The 9,158-nt window shown below is 51.3% G+C and overlaps 1 long non-coding RNA gene across 1 annotated transcript; it reads left to right on the top strand.

Annotated features, from left to right (window-relative positions):
- Positions 1–798: 798 nt before the first annotated feature.
- LOC125112701 (uncharacterized) lies at positions 799–2,162 on the top strand. The gene is made up of 2 exons (XR_007131230.1): positions 799–1,148; positions 1,900–2,162. It is a non-coding gene; the product is annotated as an uncharacterized LOC125112701 (long non-coding RNA).
- Positions 2,163–9,158: the final 6,996 nt, after the last annotated feature.

Genomic DNA, 9,158 nt, shown 5'->3' with positions numbered 1-9,158 from the left:
GGCTAAGACATATTGTATAAGGATGTTCAACACAGCAAAGTTCATAAAAGCAAAAACAACTGGCAACCAAGCCACCATGCCTCGCTGGGGCCTGCCACAGCCACACAGTGTAATAAGACTCCACCATCACAATTTAGGATACAGACCTATATGTGTTAACCTGGTGGGGAGACAGACGTTCAGATGTCCATAGCTGAAAAAGGCGGGTTAGATGCACACAGACAGACAGACACAGACAGGGAGCCATTACACTTTTATTTGTCTGTCTTCAGTCTTTGTTGTTCTGAAACATATAGAACATTACACATCAATTATACTTCAATTTAAAAAAAAAAATGTTTTCTAGAGTTCCCATCGTGGCTCAGCAGTAATGAACCCGACTAGTAGCCATGAGGATGCTGGTTCAATCCCTGGCCTCTCTCAGTGGGTTAAGGACCCTGTGTTGCCATGAGCTGTGGTGTTAAGTCACAGAGGGGGCTCAGATCCCGCGTTGCTGTGGTTGTGGCATAGGCCGGCGGCACAGCTCCCCTTCGATCCCTCGCCTGGGAACCTCCCTCCATGTCCCGCGGATGCAGCTACAAAAAGCAAATAAATAAATAAATAAATAAATGCTTACTTATTATCTTTGTAAATTAGTGGGGAGAAAAAGCCATTTCCATATGGGAACCCCAAGGACCCAGGCCTGGGGACCCTGAGCAAATCAATGGGGCACAGCACGTGGCTCACTGCCCTGCGCGTCCCCAGAGAGGAAGGACCATTCTGGACGGTTTCTTGGTCCCCGGTCCCCGGACAGTACTCGCACCAGGACCGCTGCCAGGGCCTGGAGAGAGCGGATCCAGCGTCCCAGCTCCGGATCCAGCGTCCCAGCTCCGAGGCTCCTCAGACAGAAGAGGGCGGGGCCTCGTTCTTCCCTCCTGCCCCCAGGCTGCCAGGCTGCGTTTCATAGTTTGATTGAAAGTGTGCCATCCCGTCTGTCTCTCTGCAAACAAATGGAATATTCTGAGCTTCCAGCATTTGGAGGCACACAGCTTGCATCTTTTCCTGAAGAAAAATAAATAGCATGTGTGGTTAACAACCGAGTCCTGATGGAGAAAACAATGCTGCCGACCAGAAGCCCTTGCGCAACCGGGGCCGCAGACGCCAGGCAGGTGAGGACCAGCAGGACCCAGCACACGCCTGGGGCTGCAGGGGGGCGGTGGGGGGGTGGGGGGAAATGTGTTGGGAGGCTGTTTGTGGACGTGCCAATGGGAGGATACCCTTATCTGGTCACGTCCCCACCGTTCCGCAAGAACAAAAGGCGCATGTTGTTTATTCCAATGGCGACAGTCAGTGGTGGCCTCGCGTTCCCTCTGGCCTAGATAGAGGGTGACCTTCCTCTCTCTCTCTAGTCAGCTCATGGACCATGTCAGGCCCTCACTCACCTGCAAAAAAACCCACTATTTCTTGATGAAACAGGAAGCCCCCCACTCCCAAGAGAACAGAACAAACCACAATCACGCTCCACCTCCTTCACACACCTCTTAGGAGTTTATTTTTTCGGGATGCTCTTCCTCACTCAAAGGCTGTGGGTCAGAGTGGTTTGGGGAGACCCCTGTACCATGTGCCCTAGTCAACAAATGGGGGAAAGAAAAGCACGATGATGGGAAAAAACGCATCTAAGGAAAGGAGAGACGGGAATGAATACTCGATTAACCCAGCATGTGCCCGGCACAGTAACGACCGGTCTCATTCATCATCTTCATACCCACCCCAGTCTTCAGCAGTTGGAGTTACCATGTGACAAAGGAGATGACTGAAAAATCAGAGAGGTTCAGTCATTTGTCCAAGATCACACAGCAGAGGTAGGAAATCCTGAAATGATCACTTTTTTTTTTCCTTCTTTTTTCTCCTTATTTTCAGGTAGCTGAGCTTCAGCTCCTCTGCAATGCCAAGTCCATCCACTGTCAGAAGACCCCTCCTCCTCTGCCACCAGCTCACCCACACCCATCCAGGACCCTGGCTTGCAGGGCTGTCCATGTCTGTTTACAAACCGCAGGAGAGAAAGCGGCTCAAGGCATAGGTCAAGCTGCAGAGCTTTTTGGAACAAGGGGTTTAAAACCTACCTTTTTTTGAATAATCCCAGCTCCCAACTCTGGGAGAAACAAATACAAACCAGAATTCTCTGGCTGCGGTCTGTCTGAATATCTGGACACTTTTCCCAGCATGTGACATCCTCTTCCTTCCAGACTTCAAGGTTAAAAATAGCCTGGCAAACCCTTTGAACTATTGTCTCTTTCAAACACAATATGGATTGTATGTGTGTTTACCACTTGGAAGAAACGCTTTGTGACACGAGACATGCTGACAGGCTGTTTCAGGCTAAGGGTGGAGGAGGGTGTCCACGGACTTGTTGAATTTACACTAAATACATACACACACCTGTTCCCACGCACCCAGGCTGCTCCTACCTGGTACAACCATTCCCAAGCGGCTGCTAAGACTGTAACAACCCTGTGGGGTGATCCAATTGACCAAAACTCAGCGGGAAGCCCCATTGTCTTCCTCCCTCCAATAGATCAGCAAAATGCGTGATCAGGAAGATTTTCTCTCTCTCTCTCTTTTTTTTTTTTTTTTTTTTTTGGCCACCCTGCGGTATATCAAGTTCCCAGGCCAGGGATAAGATCCGAGCTGCAGTTGCAACCTAAGCCACAGCTTCAGCAATGTCAGGTCCTTAACCCACTGTGCTGGACCGGGGATCAAACTCTCACCCCAGCACTCCCAAGACACTGCCCATCCCATTGCGCCACAGCAGGAAATCTGGGAAGAATTTTAAGAAGTGGCCGTCTTAAAATTTCTAACTGCCTTTCTGGTCCCAGCAGATTTTTGTTCAAGAAAGAATCACTAGGTAACCTTCTCTCTTTAAAGGCCCTGGGCCTTAAGAAAGGCCTCTCCTTCTAGAACCACTCTCCATGCAGAGGTGGCTGCTGGCAGGACCTGAGAACCTTTGCTGTGGAGCCAGAACGCCTCCCTGGGAGCACAGGGATGGGGAACTGGCCTGAGTTTTTGAGGTTCACAATCCTAGAGCCTCTTGGTTGGACTGGAACATTCTGGCCATGGTCAGCTGGCAGGACAGGAGCAAGAGCTTGTCAGAAAATGGGCATTTGACTGGCAAAGCCAGCCCCACACCAGGTGCAGCTGTCTGGGCGGCCTTCCTCAACCAATTGCCCTGAACAAAACTGGTAGAACCTTCCGCAAGTGTGTAAGCAGCTTCCCTCAGAGAATGAGGGAGGCTGCCAGGGATCTGAGAGAAGAGCTGGGGTCGGGGATGGGAGTGGGGAAGCTTGGAGAGAAAGGGAAGCCTGATGTTTGGAAGCAGGACTTATCCCTTTAAACTGAATCAACCCTAGGTGGTCAGGAGACCCCGAGAAAAGGGGGTTCTGGACGTCCCGTAAGGTGGGCAAGTGGGTTGGGGCTCACAGTGAATGTTACAGGTAGATATCATGCCCATCCCACCACCCCTGGGTCTGTGCCCCAAGCTGGCAGGTCCTTCAAATCATACCCCATGCCTCCCAGTCAGCCCATAGTGAAGACTGGGAGTCCCCAGCTGGATCTGTTTCCACTCCAGAGATGAGGACCTGGCCTTTTTATGGGGAAAGGGGTGTAGACTGCAGAACCCCAGTCAGCACACAGGATGCCTAGTCAAACTGGAGCTTCAGATAAACAATGAATATGTTCTTGGTGCAAGAATGCCCACGGGAGTTCCCATCGTGGTGCAGTAGTAAATGAATCCGACTAGAAACGATGAGGTTGTGGGTTCAATCCCTGGCCTTGTTCGGTGGGTTAAGGATCTGGCATTGCCGTGAGCTGTGGTGTAGGTCACAGACGCAGCTTGGATCCCGAGTTGCTGTGGCTCTGGCGTAGGCCGGCGGCTATGGCTTTGATTCGACCCCTAGCCTGGGAACCTCCATATGCCGCAGGAGTGCCCCAAGAAATGTCAAAAAGACAAAAAAAAAAAAAGAAAGAAAAAAAGAATGCCCCAAATATTGCACTGCTGTTTTTCTGAAATTCAAGTTCAACTAGGCAGCATCCTCTTTTTCGTTTGCTAAGTCTGGCAGCCCTGGCCTCACTGCCGCATCTGCCGTGGGTCTCTTTTCGCTCTGTTTTTCCCATGCAAGTAATGCGGCCCTCAGCCTACGTCCCATGAACCAGAGGATGGGGTTGGGCTGAGCAAGGATGCCTGGACTGAACCCACATGAAGCCGCAGGCTCTGGACACCAGCCCTCTTCCAAGGTCCTTGTTGGCAGAATTCTGCTCCCTGGAGAACTGGACCCCAGGCTTGGGGCTCGTGTCGCACTCAGCTTCCAGGGCCATGGGCAGTCCTTGGCTCAGGGCCTCCTCCTCCATCTCCAGAGTCAGCACAGGCACCTCAGATCTCTGTAGATTTTTCTGCGTCCCTTCTCCAAGTCCTCTGGCTTCCTCTTCTGCGTTTCAGGGCTCGTGTGATGACGTTGGCTCGTCCAAATCATCCAGGATAATGTCCTTCTCGTGAAATCAGCTGGTTAGCAACTTTAATGACACCACACACCCCACAGCACACGTACCATACACAACCACACACCACAGCACTACACACCACACACAACCCATATCACACACACACACCATACCGCACAGCACATACCACCTACAACCAGACACCACACCATTACACACCACAGCACATATCCTAGACACAATCACACATCACAGCACTACACACCACACACATCCCATATCACACACACACATCATACCACAATCACACACACATACACCACACAATCACACATCACACCTACACATACTACATACGTATCTACACCACACACACACAGGCCCCACACCATACACACGCACACACCACACAATAACACCATATACATACTACATACACATATATACCATACACAGATCCCACAGCACACACGCCATATACACTCTCCACATACACACATCACATCCAAACACACACACGTACTGTATACACAGACTTCACACCACACACCACACATACATACAGATCATACCATACCACACACACACAGAGCAATCACACAACACACCAGACATGCTACATACACATCTTACCACACACACACACACACAGACATCACACCCCACATCATTCACGCGTACCTCCTAACAAATGGTACCATTTGTTCAAATAACTTGGTTACTAAGGACATTTTTTATAAAGGCAGGTATTTTTACATTACACGTGCCTGGCGGGGCCCCATGGCAGAGCATCCAGTGAGGAGCATCCAGTGGTGATACCTGTGCGTGTCTGTGGGTCTCTTGGACTCAGGGGTGTAGAGGTCCCCACCCAGAGCTGCGGTCTCTGCCTTTCCCCAGCCCGGTCCCCACTCTCAGAACCAGAACTTTCTCCTGCTCCATGAGGTACTCAGCCAACGCCACAATGAAGTGAAGGACTAGGGGGTACCGGAGAGTCGGGAGCCGGTGTCCTCACTGTAGGAGAGGAGCAGAGGACGGACAGGGTGGGGACTCCGGGGGAGGACTGTGGGCCCAGGAGGACAGGGCGAGTGGCAGCCCACATGCCCCGAGGCCCTTGGGAGGCCCATGCAGGAAAGCCCTGGCCCCTGTGCAGCCCCAGGAGGAGGAGGAGGAGGAGAACCAGGGCCCAAATCCTGTTTTCCTTCTGATCTGCATTTCAGACCATTAGCACACTTTTCTTGTCTTTTTTTCTTTTTAGGGCCACTCCTGTGGCATATGCAAGTTCCCAGGCTAGGGGGTCGAATCAGAGCTCCAACTGCTAGCCTACGCCACAGTCACAGCCACGACGGATCCGAGCCGCATCTGTGACCTACACCACAGCTCACGGCAACGCCAGATCCTTAACCCACTGAGCAGGGCCAGGGATCAAACCTGCATCTTCATGGATACTAGCTGGGTTCCTAACCCACTGAGCCACAGCGGGAAATTCTAGCACCCTTTCTGAAGCCTCAGCAGACCTAAGGTGCGTTCTCAATGGAACCTGAGGAGCCAAGTCCACTGGAGGGGACTGGGCTCACGTTCCCCACTGTCCTCCCAGGGGGACGGAAAGGAGGTGGCCTGCCTCATAGATGTCCCGGAGGGGAACAAGACGTGGACCCCAGCCTTAAACAAGGCAGAGGGGAAGGCAGGGGCGACAGGAGCCCCTAGGACCTGGCTGTCTTCCCCCTCCCCCTCCCTCGTGGCCTCCCTCACTCCCTCCCTCCCTGCCCCCATCACCTCCTTTTCTTTCTTTCCATCGGTCCCACTTAATCCTTGGATGTTACACCTTGCACTTTTTTTTTTGTCTTTTTGCCTTTTCTGGGGCTGCACTCGCAGCATATGTAGGTTCCCAGGCTAGGGGTCTAATCAGAGCTGTAGCCACTGGCTTATGCCAGAGCCACAGCAACTCAGGATCCGAGCCATGTCTGCAACCTACACCACAGCTCACGGCAACGCCGGATCCTTAACCCATTGAGCAAGACCAGGGATCGAACCCACAACCTCACTGTTCCTAGTCAGATTCATTAATCACTGAGCCACAACAGGAACTCCAACGACAACGTGTCCTTTCCCAGCCCCATGAAGAGGGCTTCTAGTGTTTGGCTTCTGAGAGATAGTGGGTCAAGTTCAACATGAGATTAACAGTAACAGCAATAGCAGGCCAAAGGACTACTTAGAACACTTGATATACAGTTTCTCAATTATTCCAACTGAAGGTGAGAAGGGGGGCACTCCTGTCTTTGCCAGGGTGAGTCCTAGCAGCCATCCCCACAGCAATGCTGCATAACGAACCGTGCCAAAACTCGGTGGCCTTCAACCATGAGCACTCGTTCACGGTCTGTAGGTCATCTCTGGTTCAACTGGTGGAGCCTGGGCTCAGCTGGGGGTCTGCTCGGGCTGCCCACAACTGGGTCAGGTTCCATGGGCATCAGCTTGGAGCCTAGGCTGCAGGGACAGTGAGACAGGCTGGGACCCGGGACCCTTTGCTGCAGTGCTTGCCCCTGGACAAACATCTAGAGCGGAGTTCCCTTCGTGGCTCAGCAGTTAACAAACATGACTAGGATCCATGAGGATGCAGGTTCGAGCCCTGGCGTTGCTCATTGAGTTAAGGATCCGGCGTTGCTGTGAGCTGTGGTGTAGGTCGCAGATGCAGCTCGGATCTGGCATTGCTGTGGCTGTGGCTGTGGCGTGGGCCGGCAATTGGATTTCCGACTGGACCCCTAGCCTGGGAACCTCCATATGCCACTGGGTACGGCTCTGGAAAAATAAAAAAAAACAAACAAAAAAATCTCCTGGAGCAACAGAATTCAAAGAAACAATAAAGGACTAAAAATAACAGCATGCAGGCATGCGCAGTTGAGGCAAATTACAAGCGAGATACAAAAGCCAGAATCCGCCTGCCACTTCTGAGTTGCTCAAGGCAAAAGCAGGGGACTGTGCATGACCCCTGCACTCAGCACCACCAAGGGGGTGGGCAGACCCCCTAAGCTACACCTCCTGCCCAACCCATGACTGACCCTAGGGGTCGAATCAGAGCTGCAACTGCCGGTCTACACCACAGCCACAGCCACAGCCACATCCAGATCCTTAACCCACTGAGCAAAGCCAAGGGATCAAACCTGCGTCCTCAAGGATACTAGTCAGGTTTGTTACTGCCGAGCCACGACAGGAACTCCAGCCTCTCTGTACCTTGCTCCCTCTGGCTGGAATACCTATCCCCAAAGCCCTTCCCTCTGCTTGCACTCCTCTGCTGCTGGCTCCCTTCTCGACTTTTCAATCCTTAGCATTCTTTAAGACCCAGCAGAGGAGTTCCCATTGTGGCTCAGGGGTTAACGAATCCAATTAGGAATCATGAGGTTGACGGTTCGATCCCTGGCCTTGTTCAGTGGGTTAGGGATCCGGCATTGCCATGAGCTGTGGTGTAGTCGCAGACGAGGCTCGGATCCCGCATTGCTGTGGCTCTGGTGTATGTAGGCCGGGGGGGAGACAGCTCTGATTCGACCCCTAGCCTGGGAACCTCCATATGTCGAGGGAGCGGCCCAAGAAATGGCAAGAAGACAAAAAAAAAAAAAAAAGACCCAGCAGAGTCTGACATCCCTGCCCCTCCCTCAAAGGTCACTCAGGATCATTCATTCTCATGTGGCACCTCAGTAATGTCCCTTTTCCTGGCATCATGTTCTGTCTTGCATTGTTGTCGTTTATTGAAACCATCCCTATCTCTTCCATGGGACTCCAAGTTCCTTGCAGATAAGGACCACATCTTACTCACTTTCACATTCCTCTCACCTGCCACGGTCCTGTGCACACCAGTACGTAGTAAGGGTTTGACCAAAGCGTGAATGAATGCTCTCAATTAAGAGCTGCCATGCGCATAGGCAGATTTTTCTGTGTGTCTCAAATCCAAAGGCAGCTGGAATTTCTCCTCCAAGAATAGAACAATTAAATCACTGAAGCAAACTGTTTATTGATAGCCCTACAAACAATAGAAAGTACAACTTCTAAACAAAGGATAGGAACATTAAACATAAAGTGCTGAAAAAGGAAAAAAAAAAATCAGCCTGGAGGTGCTTTGCTACAATTCTGCAAAATAATCAAAATCTTACCGAGTATTTGGGCAATGACTTGACATTGTGCGCCTTTCAAAATACAAAATGTACCAACCTAATCGTGGACCGGTGATCAGACAACTGTCCCTGCAAAGTCCATTACCAAACCCCATTTGCCCAGATTTCTCATTTCACAAGAGTTTTATCATCCTGTCGCTCTCCTGCGCCACCACCTCAAAGCCTCGTTATTAGGCACAAGGAGTGAATGTTTGGATGGGAGAGGTATGTGCAATTATGTTTCCAGGTGCTTCCCAAAGCTATAAAGTCAAAGCTGTAAATGGCAAGATGGGCAATGTCATTGGCATATGTCAACAGCATATGAAGCAAGTCTGAAATCAGAGTCACTTCTGCTCTGCCCGATATGATGTGCCAGCCAAGTGTACACAGCAGAAAGGATCCCATGAGGGGGTTCAGGGAGCAGAGTCGGAAAGCTGGGTGGCCTCCGGCAAATCACTTAACCTCTCCTGGACTGAATTCACCTAAAAAGAGTAGGACTCAGTGACCCCGGGGGCCTTTTCAGCACTTAAGATTTTATGGAAGGCC

Source organism: Phacochoerus africanus, chromosome 12, assembly GCF_016906955.1.
Source record: "Phacochoerus africanus isolate WHEZ1 chromosome 12, ROS_Pafr_v1, whole genome shotgun sequence".
NCBI lineage: Eukaryota > Metazoa > Chordata > Mammalia > Artiodactyla > Suidae > Phacochoerus > Phacochoerus africanus.
Note: the sequence above shows the minus strand (reverse complement) of the source record. Positions and strands in the feature narration are given on the sequence as shown.